This window comes from Lytechinus variegatus, chromosome 4, assembly GCF_018143015.1.
Source record: "Lytechinus variegatus isolate NC3 chromosome 4, Lvar_3.0, whole genome shotgun sequence".
Lineage (NCBI taxonomy): Eukaryota > Metazoa > Echinodermata > Echinoidea > Temnopleuroida > Toxopneustidae > Lytechinus > Lytechinus variegatus.
In genome coordinates, this window is record NC_054743.1 from 20,158,274 (window position 1) to 20,171,367 (window position 13,094).

A 13,094-nucleotide genomic window follows, 5' to 3' on the forward strand; every position below is an offset into this window, starting at 1 on the left:
GCAATCTCAGTTTGAATTCATCATTCCATGTAATTTGCATATTATTAGGCCTAATACTGTATTTATTATTGAATTATACAAAGTGTTAGAGATTTGAAATATGCTATCTTTTGTTTGTATTTTGTTTGGTATTATTGATTATTTCTTGAGCGCCTAAATTTTTCTTGAAAGTCTGAATAGATTGAAACTTGAAACGTGAGTGGAAAAACTTGCACGTTTTGACAGTGGATAATTATTTTGGATATTTTCCATGTACGGTTGTCACACTTTCAAGCTTTGCTTTTGTGACGACCCGTACAACTATTTTATTCATTGTGTAACAGAAAATACCGTTTACATTGTTTATATATGATGCACTTGATGATCTAATTTGTTCATTATCTTAATGTCAAATTCTAGATAATTATGTAGGCTACTTTCTTATCGAGATCTTTGTTATGAAAAATGCAACAAAACCAATAGATGAAAGGTTCTGTACAGGACATGCATTTCAATGATTTGATATCACTTTATTAAAATCACAATAAAAGAGAGAAGATACACATAGCATAAAAAGATATGCCCTGGTCATGTAAATGCAGGGCAGTAGTATTATATAAACATGATCCATTATTGATAATGAAAAGGCGTAAGGATATTTAAATATGACATCGGAGATACCTCCACCCCACCCCCACATGTTTTTTTGAGCAGGTACTCTCTTAATTCCAAAGACTTATTTTTAAGTCCAAAAGACTTATATTTTAAGTCCAAGAGAGACTGGTTAAAATGACAAAACCCTTGGATTTAAAAACAAAACTATCCTTAGACTTAAAATTTTAAGTCTGTAGAAGTTTTAAATTTTAAGTCGTTTGGACTTGAAATTTAAGTCTTTCTGGATTCATTTTTAAGTACCATCAGGATTTACTGCAGTTTAAGTCTTTCTACGGGTTTAAATATGAATGGTAATTCCCAACATAAAAACAAATCATGTAAGGGTTGTTTTCAAGTCCTTCTTAGAATTAAAAATATTGAACTTCAAATAAAACACGATACAAGTACTTCAAATTCATAAACATTTATTTCTCCATGAAATAGTCAATTATAAGATAATGTAGAATTTCAATTCCACAAGAAACCAACATATGCAACTTCAAACCAGTTCATAAACTTTTTACAATATCAATCTGTTATATACTGCCTTACCACGACAAAAGGAAGTACTGACCATAAATAGTTTACGAGTTATAAAGCAAAAACTATATTTTGTACGATTCATTTTATTTTGTTGCGAATTCATAGCTCAAATTGGTATATAAACAGATAAACTGATGATGCATAATAAAAAAAATACAAAGTATTTCGGTATGTTTAAATTTATGCCAAGTAAAATGGTAAAATACCTCGGCCCCACCCCACCCCCACATGTTTTTTAAGCAGGTATTTCTGCATTTATTCATAAATCAAAATTACTAATTTATAACAATGATATAAAATCAAACATACATAATGATAAAGTTACAAAGGTGAAAATATTGTATAGTGTTAAGTAGATATAGACATGATTCGTGCGAACAATAGCAAATAAATTTAAATACAGAGGCCAGCTATCGTAAGCTGAAAGCTTGAAATAATAGCAGCCACGGGAAAAGAGAAGGCTACATAAAAAAACCATAACAGAAATACAGGGTCTTTATTATTTAAAGTGATGTCACTTACATTTCTTAAAATATGTTTGCTTTTTTATTCATATAATTCTGTTTTTATTGAAAAAATGAGACAAGTCACAATATTTACAAGAATTTTTGCACGATTAGAGTTCAAAATATACACAAAAATAAAAAATAAATAAATTAAAAAATCTTTCTTTCTTTCTTTCTTTCTTACTTTCTTTCTTTCTATCTACCCAGTATCTATCTACACTCTAAATTACAGGGATTTAAAATAAGTCCACATGGACTGTAGTTATAGGGACCAATCGAATTCCGGATTTACTTTTTTTATCCTTAAGATCCATTTTGAAATCTCGAAAAATTTAAATTTAAATCATTTGAGATTTAAATTTAAGTCTTTAGGATTAAAACTAAATCAAGAAATTGATTGGTCCCTAACTACAGTCCATCTGGACTTATTTTAAATCCCTGTAATTTAGAGTCTATCTATCTATCTATCTATCTGTAATAGCTTTATGATCTATCTATCTTCCTATCTATCCATCTTTCTATCGATCTATCTATCTATCTTTCTTCTTTCTTTCTATATGTACCTAGTATATCTATCTCGGCATGGGTAGAGTAATTCATCGGTGATAAATATTCTACTTATCACTCGGTGAAATATCGCCCTCTATAGAGAGCGTAGAAAATTAAATTGTATCAACTGGGGGAACAAAAATCAACGTTGAGACGTTGAGACGTTCTTTCATCTTTGGAAGTTTGAATATACATGAGGGAGACAAGAAGAGCAAAAAAGTTACAACGGTTCATTATGATTTAACTGTCTGAATATCATGTAAAAATCTATTGCGAAATGGATTTTTACTTCAAACAGATTAACATTTCGCTCGCTCGCGACTTTTCAGAAATGTTACGTCATCCACCATGTTCTGCCCTGTCAAATTATCTTGGCGTATTTTGTGAACATCCATTTATTTACTTGAGCACATTGTGAAGCCTTGATAATTTTATGGCCTAAAAAAACGCTACGATCATTTTACAACTGTATTTGCTTGTATATACACTGAACATGCTGAAACAAATCGAGGTCGCTTTCCATTTTACCTATCAACCGTCTGAGCCTGTGGAATGAGAAGCTCATCTCCCAAGTTCTAAATTATTCCTGAGTTCTTCGCCAAAAGTGAATTGAAATGTATGGCATTTCAAACCCGTACATTATTACGACATCAATTTGTTCTAAACAGAATGTCTCAAGACTCAATCAAGGTCAACCCAAATTGCGACACGACATTTGCTCCTGCGACATTTCCTCCGGTCTTAATATCCCAGGGGGAGGCATGGAGGGTTAGAGTCAAGACTGCAGTAGAGCTTTTGGTTCAGAATAATGTAATGATAATGATTAGGGTTTATTTAGTTATGGAGGTTAGGTTTTATGTTTGGCTTGACCTGCATATTTCCATCGGAGCAATTGTCGCCAGAGCAAATGCCATGGAACCATACAGACCACTAGCGTACCTAAGGGGGAGCAGGGGACAGACTGCCCCCTCCCTGACGAGTCACAACTCATGCCGCAGGGACGTACCTCTGCCCCCTGACGAGTCACAACTGATCACAAGTGGCCCCCTCTTTTGAACTTGAAGACATTTTTTTTTGCTTGTCAACTATTTTGGCGGACGAATTTGCCCCCCTCCCTTGGAAAATCCTGGGTACGCCAGTGGTGCAGACCCCCTTCCCGTCCTCTTCACTCCTCATCCACTTTGAACAAAATAATGAAAGGGGTGGTTCTTATATCATTATCCTGTTAAATAATCGTCCGTCCACGTTTGACCTTTCACCTTGATTTTATTTTTTACCTCGCCATTCCTTCTCCCCTTCTTTTTAGAGGGGGGGGGGGGGGGTAGCTGCGTCTGAGCATCGGACAGGACCCCTGGACACTGAAATAACACGTGGAAGGCGTAAACCGTATTTGTACATCATAAACTAACCATGAATTGACCATGAAAACGGTTTGCATTACCCCGTGAATGGAAGAACAAAGACGTCCTAATGACCCCGACTGCGATCACTAGAATTTATATTATCTGATTAAAATATTAATGGTTTGTCTCTCTTTTTTTAGTCATTTCTCCAAGGGTTCATTCACGTGTTTGTAGTTATTATGGTTTATTGCAAACAAAATTACTTGGTAACAAGTTAAAGGACAAGTCCACCCCAACAAAAACTTGATTTGAATAAAAAGAGAAAAATTCTACAAGCATAACACTGAAAATTTCATCAAAATCGGATGTAAAATAAGAAAGTTATGACATTTTAAAGTTTCGCTTCATTTCACAAAAAAAGTTATATGAACGAGCCAGTTACATCAAAATGAGAGAGTCGATGATGTCACTCACTCACTATTTCTTTTGTTTTTTATTGTTTGAAATATGAAATATTTTTATTTTCTCGTCATGATTGTCATGTGAAATGAAGTTTCATTCCTCCCTGAACGTGGAATTCCATTATTTTAACATTTCGTGCTTCAGGAAAGGAAGTCCTAATCATCAAATTCGTAAAAATTGAAATATTTCATAATTCAAACAATAAAAAACAAAAGAAATAGTGAGTGAGTGACATCATCGACTCTCTCATTTGGATGTAACAGGCTCGTTCATATAACTATTTTCTTAAGAATAAGCAAAATTTTGAAATGTCATAACTTTGTTATTTTACATCCGATTTTGATGAAATTTTCAGCATTGTGCTTGTCTGATTTTTCTATATTGATTCAAATCAACATTTTCCTGAGGTGGACTTGACCTTTAAGCATGCACAGGAACAAGGTACGATCTTTCACTTAAGTCGTAAGAGCAACTTAGTTCAAAAAACGGCTTCCTGCTTTCTTTCTTTCTTTCTTTCTTTCTTCCTTCCTTCCTTCCTTCCTTCCTTTCTTTCTTTCTCTCTTTCTCTCTTTCTTTCTTTCTTTCTTTCTTTCTTTCTATCTTTCTTTCTTTTATTCCTTCCTTCTTTCTGTCTTTCTTTCTTTATTTATTTATTTTTTTGGGGGGGGCTTAACAATTGTTATAGGTTTATCTAATTTTAATAGCCCATCTTGAATATTGCCACCAGTACAGGCCTAATGGTAAACCTTTCAGAAAAAGGGGAAACAATTTCTCCCAAAGTTTACATCTGAATAAATTCCTGCATGCATTTATCATGCCTTGGAGAAAAAAGGGAATGCTCATTTAGCTCGCTGTGGACAAAAATCAATGAGTGAAATGCCACTATCTTCATAAGTCCCTTTATATTGGAAACTCATAAACTGAGCTAAAAAAAAAACACCAGTCTCTGAAGTATTGGTATTATGAGTTTAGGGAGTAGACCAACTGACATTTGAGTTTCTTTTCTATGGGTTTCATTATTTTGAAAATCCTTCTATTCTGGATTCACTTCTGGTTTATACCTCGACATCTGAATATAAAACACCGGGAAAATAAAAGTCAGGTAGTAATTGGATGGAGTAATAAATCATTGGCTATTATATGTCAATATATGAGTCTTTATCACCGCTGATGTGTCCAACGACCTACCAGTCTATTCCTCGTAAAATGGAGGTATTTTTTGTTTGCTTTCTTTGGAAAGCAATATCAACCCACTTGTTTCAATGCACGATTCTCCTTCAGACTTCCTCGTAATGATAACAATACACGGCGCAGGTATGGGTAATGCATTTGTAGCAGTGGCATGACGATTAGTTTGGACGAGAGTGAATCGAACGAGCGCAAAATAATATTTTGAAGAACAGAAATAAATTCCAAGACTTGAACATGTCGAAAATCAAATAGTTCATACATTCAACGAACCGTCATGAAAAACACAGTAAAAGGATTGATAAAACATGAATACAGGCCTAGGCAGTAACAAATTTATTATAAGAATTGCACCCCCCCCCCCCAGCGAGTGGCATGGAACTGGAAAGATAAGTGAAATAATATCCTTTCCTGTATAAGGAATAATAATAAATCCTCCATACCAAACATGACATGTTTCTGAAATATAGCCTATTGTACATTGATTTTCAGTAATGATTGTTTGCTAATATCAATGTTTTCATTGTCTTGTATTGATTGTTTTGATTACGTTTTATATTATGTAAATAAATCAAATGAAAATGGAATCAAAATAAAGATCATTTGAAAATATGAAAGGGTACTGATTAAATAATATAAAGGACTTTCAATAGTGGAATGAAAACAAGCAATATGGCCTCTTTGCGTCAGAACACATGAAATATTTATTTCTTTTACAGCCCTGTTTACCAGTGAACTATCTTTAAAATCGATCGGCTATCGGTTAACTTGACTGACTATCGAATCATTTTTCGTTGGCGGCAAACTTCTTAGGATGCACCGAGCCGTACCTTAGCCCTGATTACATGAACAGGATAAGCAATTTGACAAGACCTTTCCAAAGTCGAAGTCAAAGCCATGTTCATACCAGGTCTAGCGTAATATGTACGCATTCAACCGGGAAACCCTCAATGTCCAATTAAAGTCATATTAATGTTGTCCTGTTATATTCGTCTCCACACGCCCTAGATGGATTTATTTGTGTTAACTTACTCTGATTTTCCCCTGTTATAACGCAGTGTTTTTTAAGATTAAAATTTACAAAATCCACCAGAAGTACTGTACACCAGATCGCGATATGAATTATAATGCAACAAATCTCTGTCGCTTTGCTCGCTCGCTTTTCTTATTAAATAAATAGAATAAAGGCCTATTCAAGATCTGATTACAATATGCAAGCCCAATATTGTTTATGAATACGAGTACATTACTTACAGTGGTCTTTAATTGAGTGTATCAATTATTCTCTATCAGTACATCGTGAAGTTAAGAATACATTCGTCTCACTCATATACGATGCTCATTTTTATTCCCTCTAACAGTAATGAATCATATAACCAGAAAATATTAGATAATTGTATTTACGTTTAACCTTTTTACCATAATTACTAAAACAAAACTCAGATTCAGAAACAATAAAGAAATGATTATAAATTCCAAAGGTTTGTCAACACTTGTTCTAACCGCGGAGACCGTCCTTTGGTTCCATCTCTCCCTCTCTCTCCATCTCTCATCTTCGATGAAGAAATGTTTATTTCGTCATCTTTGAAATCATCCACATCTTCATTTTGATTCGGTTGTTTTTCTTTGTAGGTGCCGCCCGCGATGGTACCCTTGAAAATGTTGCTAATGTGAGTAGTATGTTTTTAGGAAGCTCCCCCGCACCCATCTCACGGCATATGTTAGCATGTTTTATGGATCTGCAGTGGGTCTCTATCCGATCATGTTGCCATCGTAAAAACATCAGGTTTCCTCGCGTGGAGGGTGGAGATAATGGACATGTTCACACGGGACTCCCGCATATTAAAATTGCACATTGATGTGTTGAACCATGGACCTACATGGTTGAACTACGATCAGAGACAGAGTGGATAAGAAAGTGGTCAGAATTTAGCAAGTTGGCGAGTAGACATCACTTACATCTATATAAGCATTTTGTCATGACGAAAATTAATAAATACAGACGTTAAAAGGAAATTCGAATGTCATTTTGATGATGAATTCAATTCAATAATGAAAATGTAATGTTTTAATTCCTTTTAACAATTATTTTGTTACATTTATTCCATCTTAATTTATTTACATGTGTTTATCTTATTTATTTGTTTATTTATTCATTCATTTATTTATTTATTGTTTATTTTATTTATTCATTCATTTATCTACTCATTTTTATTCATATTTATTTTATCTTTTTGACGGGGCGGGAAGCTGCAATCATAAAACTCCATTCATGCATGGAGAAAAAGAGAGAGACAGTAAATAACAAAGATATTAATAAAATGATAAAGCAAGATACTGTTGGTGAATGTCGTGAGTGAATGAAGTGTAAATTGACAGAAACTTCGCTTTGGTGAACCACGAATCCAACTGTACGACTCCCATGTGAACGTTACTGAAGATAACGAGCCCACATCGTCATTTCTCTTTTTTCGTGTGTGTCGTCTGCGAAGAAACATTTGGCGGGAAAAGGTATTTGATTTATTCAAGAAAATTCTTGAGGCTGTTCGTAAAATAAGATGAAAGTGGGATAGTATAATGACTCCCTAGTCAGCTAAATGACTCCCTAGTCAGCTATCAGAATACCGATATGTGCATTCATATTTGCCCCTTTCATTTTTCTTTCAGTAAAAGAAAGATATCAGGGTGCTATAAAAACGTGTAGGTCTTTACACAATAAAAAATAAAATCACAAATTCTAGTATTCATTATGATCTGAACAGTAAGAATGATTTAGAATGAAAAAAAACCCACATAACTGATGTTTGTTCTGTATCTGATTCATTTCTTGCTGTTCACTTCCAGAACAAATCTTACTTTTATTAGAACGAAAATAATGCAACATCCAAATAATTCACGTAATGCTATACATTTCAAAAAACATGTATACATGATTCTATTTTCGATCAGATATAAATGCGACGACGATATTTTCCGTTGCCCTTTGGTGCACCACAATTCGAGAATTCACTGGTGGAATGTCATTCGCCATGCGGAATAAACAAAACCTCTTACTTGATTTGCGTCTAAATTAAATCAGACAGGGCATATCTATTCTAATTCTTGCTATAGGGGGGCTTTCTATTTACAGGAAAGAAGCATGTATCTATTCCTAAGAAGATATTTCTGTACTTTTGGATAATCGCACTGGAAGCTATCAGCTAGATTTTGGTAAAGCTCTTTTCACAGATGGGGTTAAAGGGGAGAGCGAAGTTGAGAAAAACTCTGAAAGGTTATTCCACTTTGTCGTTATCTCGTTACAAAGAGTGATTTAAAAACAATTCTATGAAGTTGAAAAGGGAGAGTAAGTCAGGCATTTACATACCTTTTTCACAGATCAATATCACATATCCTCTGTAATTCGACTAACTAAAATGACCCAAAATAATGTTTCTTTTTTTATTGTTTCTTCCACTGTTTCGACCTCCTGTATATACTTGCAAGTGTGCAGTCTTTCTTTCTTTTTAAATATCATTTCACCTATCGCAGTTTCTAGAACCAGAAATGATCTGATATGATAAAGGAATGACTTCAGAAATCACAGTTTATTGCATGCATGGGGTTACAATTTCCGTTGTTAGTTAATTGATATTTTCTACCATCATGTGACCCCTTACACTTTTACTTACATTTATATTTCTTGATTTTTAGTAAGATTTTTTTTTTAGATGTCTATCTTCTTTTTCAGATTATTAAACCCCTCTCATTTTAAATCAAATAAGATTTTTATTCAATAAAATGAATAATGCTGTATGAACATAAAAAGATTATAACCATCAGGGGCCGGAATGGTTTTACTTATTTTTTTTTTTTGGGGGGTGACCATCACAAAAACACAATCAGGTGGCAACTTTTAACGTTTTGGTACACATTTATAAAAATAAAAAAAGTTGGGGCTGACTCCCCCCCCCCCCCCCCCCCCCCTCCCCCGTCCCCCGCCTCCTGTTCCCGTGGGCCATGACTACTAGTATATGTCATGGTTGAGTGAGCACATGAAAAAAACTTGTTTTCAAGCGATCCTCTGAGATTTGAAGGGGTGTTTGTAATTTTTTAATAGTGCATCTTGTTTTCTAAACCTGACCTAGTGAATTAATACTATTTTCAAATGTTGTCACACATAAGTTGATTAATGAGTGTACATGGGGTAGAAATAATCCTGCCAAATTATTTTGCTCAATCTTGACTGCATCTTTCTTTTTTTGGGGGGGGGTATGATATTTTTGCCGTGTTCATTTATCACTCTGTTCACCTAATTCTCTCTTGCAGCACATCACAATGTTTTTCAATGAAAATAATGAGTTTTATCAGATATGTGATGCATTATCATGCATGTAGGTCTATACAATTTCTAAAAAAATCAACATATTTTTGTTTAAAAGAATGAAAATATACAGCGGGGCAACAAAGAAGCCGACAAGTACGTGGAATTACTAAATAAACACTCTCGTTATATCAGCGGGCCATTTGTTACTCACAGTGCAAAGACGATTAGAACAATTATCAAACCAACACACTAATTAACACTTTGGAATTTGAACTGTGTACCTTGTAATTTGGTATAATATTCATCATGACCATGATAAATGATTCTTTGTCTCGGGGTATGGTATTTTTCAATATTTTCACGGGCCATCGCAGTATATAGGCACAAAACCACTCAATATAACAAAACATGGATCTTGGTGACTAAATTCGATAAGAACACTTCAAAACATAATGTTCTTAATATTTCCAGAGGTTCGATGGCGTTATTTTAAACTTAAAGTGCAAAGTTGCCCAGAATGCTTAAGAGCGTTGCCCTCCTCAATTCCAAGTTTATTTATGTTTTTATTCGACAATAAATTCATCGCCAAAAGCAAAATTACATTCCCTTCCGATTATTATTCTTTATTACATCTGAATGGATTCATGTAGGTTAGAAAGAACTCTAGCTCCTGTTCAATTATCCATGGCATAACAGTAGCCTTATTGATAAAGTAATATGTGTGATTTGGAGAGCGATAATATATCCAGCTCAAAATGACATGTCTGCAAACAGCACCTGAAAGAAAAATTAGTTTTTGTAGATTGTCTGGTAATTTCTTGTAATTTCCCTCAGGCTTGGCGGGAATTTTTTTTTTACTTGACTCTCTCACAAACAGCAGTTCGGAATGGGAAAAGATCGTGAATGTAGAGTGTTTGAATGGGTGTTTAGGAGAGGTAATTTGCAGCAATTCTCTCTGTTATTAGATACCATCAATAGGATATTCCTTTGACCCCGAGGGAGCGAGGGGATGATAATGATGTCATTAGTATCATTTAGCATAGCAGGGCAAAATAAAATGTATTATTTATTCCACGATCCGTTTTGTTTGTGTATTATCTAATTCAAGTAATAACCGCAATAAAGCCTGTAGATCGCCACATTTAATTTCAAATACAAAGTACGTGATCATTCCCTATCAAGACCATTACAGAGTTATTCACCAATTCGCTAAATTTATTACATCCCATATGGTGAACTTGTCAAACTTTCTTCTTATCAGTTTAACGCAATTTTTTAAACTTTTGATCTTGAGAAAATAAAATTTTTCCAGTTATAATTAAATAAAGCATAATTACTTTGCCCTTTGAAAAACGCATCGATCGATCGCATTTATTTTCAAATGCTTTCTCACAACACTCCCCCTAAATCTCTATCCCTCTATTCTTCATTCTTCTCTCTATCACAAATATTCCCCCTCTCTCTCTCCCTCTTTTCCCCCTCCCCTCCATCTCTATCTTTCTATACTATCTGCCTCTCTCTCTCTTCTTCATATACACCACTCCATCCATTTTACTTTCATATTCACCGTTCTCTCCCAACTTATCTACAATGTTCGTCTACTGAAGATGTAATATGAACTTCTAACAGAAAATCGATAGCAAAATTGCGTGAAGGAGACTAATAAGAAAAGACATTGAGGAGAGGGTTTTTATTATCCCTTGCGTCCTCATGTAAAAAATGCTTGACATTGACAATAAAATCTGACGGATATTTTGTATATCATATTTCTGACTCGAAAAATTATAGGATAGGAATCCTCCCCCATCCTCCCTTGTGGCTTATACAGTCCTCCTCAATGCAAATCTTAACCTGACAGTTTGTCATGGGGTGCCTAATGGGGGCGCTTACGACACCCCTGTCGCTCGTGGTCTGCGGCTGGCTCCTCTCTCGTGTACAGCTGGGAGAGGAGCTGATCTGACTGGTATCTTCTTAGGGTGATGTAGTATGGATTATCTGTCATTTATAAGAGTCATGGGATAGCTGTTGAATACATCACCATCTCTTGGAGGCAAGAGTTTTCTCTATTGAAGGTTTCGATCGAGTGCCAGTGTTTGCGTCGTTCCTGATACATCGTAGGAGCTTCGGAAGGGTAGAACGCTGATGTTGCCATGGTAACTGTCGATGAAGAGTTAAATACTGTTCGATATGTTTTGTAAATAATCTATAATACTTTTAAAAATCATTTAGTTTTTTTTATCACCAGAGGCATTATAATAATAACATTTCTTGATTAAACTAGTATGTAAATGCCCTTTTCTTTGGTGTTATTGTTGATATAACTGATCCACAAGACATAAATAATTAACGTGATGTGGACTTGACATTTTTATTTTTTTATTATCATTAGGCTCCTAGTGGCATTTCTTAAAAGACACAATAACATCAAACTTTTTATGTACTTTTCTTAAACCTATTTTTTTCTTTTTTTTTGTATAATTAAGATGTGCTTGTGTGTGTGGTGTGAATATGTCTATGAAACAATATTATAGAAATTCTTTAAAAACTGTTGATTTCCAAACTGTTACTAAATATTTGTCACCTGAGATCAATGAAAATGAACACATGTTTCATTTTGGACCTTCTCAATCTTTTTTTACCCTTGAGGAATTTAATGAATACAGTAATAATTTAGATTATGAAATATCATGTGCATTTAGTGTATTACATTGTAATTGTAGAAGTATTTCCAAGAATTTTGATAGTTATACCTCATTTCTTGATTCTATAGATGTACAATTCTCAGTCATGGGCATCACAGAAACATGGCTCAAAGAGGCAGATTCTTTTTATGATATTGAAAATTATTCATTTTTAGCTAAGGGTAGGGAATCTAAAAGAGGAGGTGGAATTGCATTTTATATCAGAAAAGATTTGACTTTTAAATGTAGAGATGATTTAGATTTGAATAATGCATATTTTGAATCTTTATTTATTGAAATTAATAATTCTTATAAGAATATTATTGTTGGAGTAATATATCGTCCACCGAATCAACCAGTGCAATCTTTTATTGAATCGTTTGATGAAATTTTAAATATTGTAAATAGAGAAAATAAATTATTGTATTTAATGGGTGATTTTAATTTGAATTTATTTGAAGTCACAACTTGTCAAAAGGTTCAAGAATTTCTTGATCTTTGCATGTCCTGCAACATATATCCACTTATTCACACTCCTACACGGGTAACCAATCATTCAGCTTCATTGTTGGACAATATTTTTACCAATGATTTAGACGAAATATCTGCAGGTGTCATCCTAGGTGACATTAGTGATCACCTTCCAGTTTTTTCCATTTCTAATCTGAAGCTACAGTTAAAAAAAGAACATCCATTTATGAAACGTACTTTCAGTACAGAAAGCAAAAATCTTTTCATTCAGAAAATGAGTAATGTATCTTGGAGTGTTAAAAGCTCCGATCCCAATGAAGAATACAATATGTTTTTACAAAAATTTCAAACCATTTACGAATTATGTTTTCCATTGAAACGTTTTGTGAAAAAGAAATTTAAAAATAAACCATGG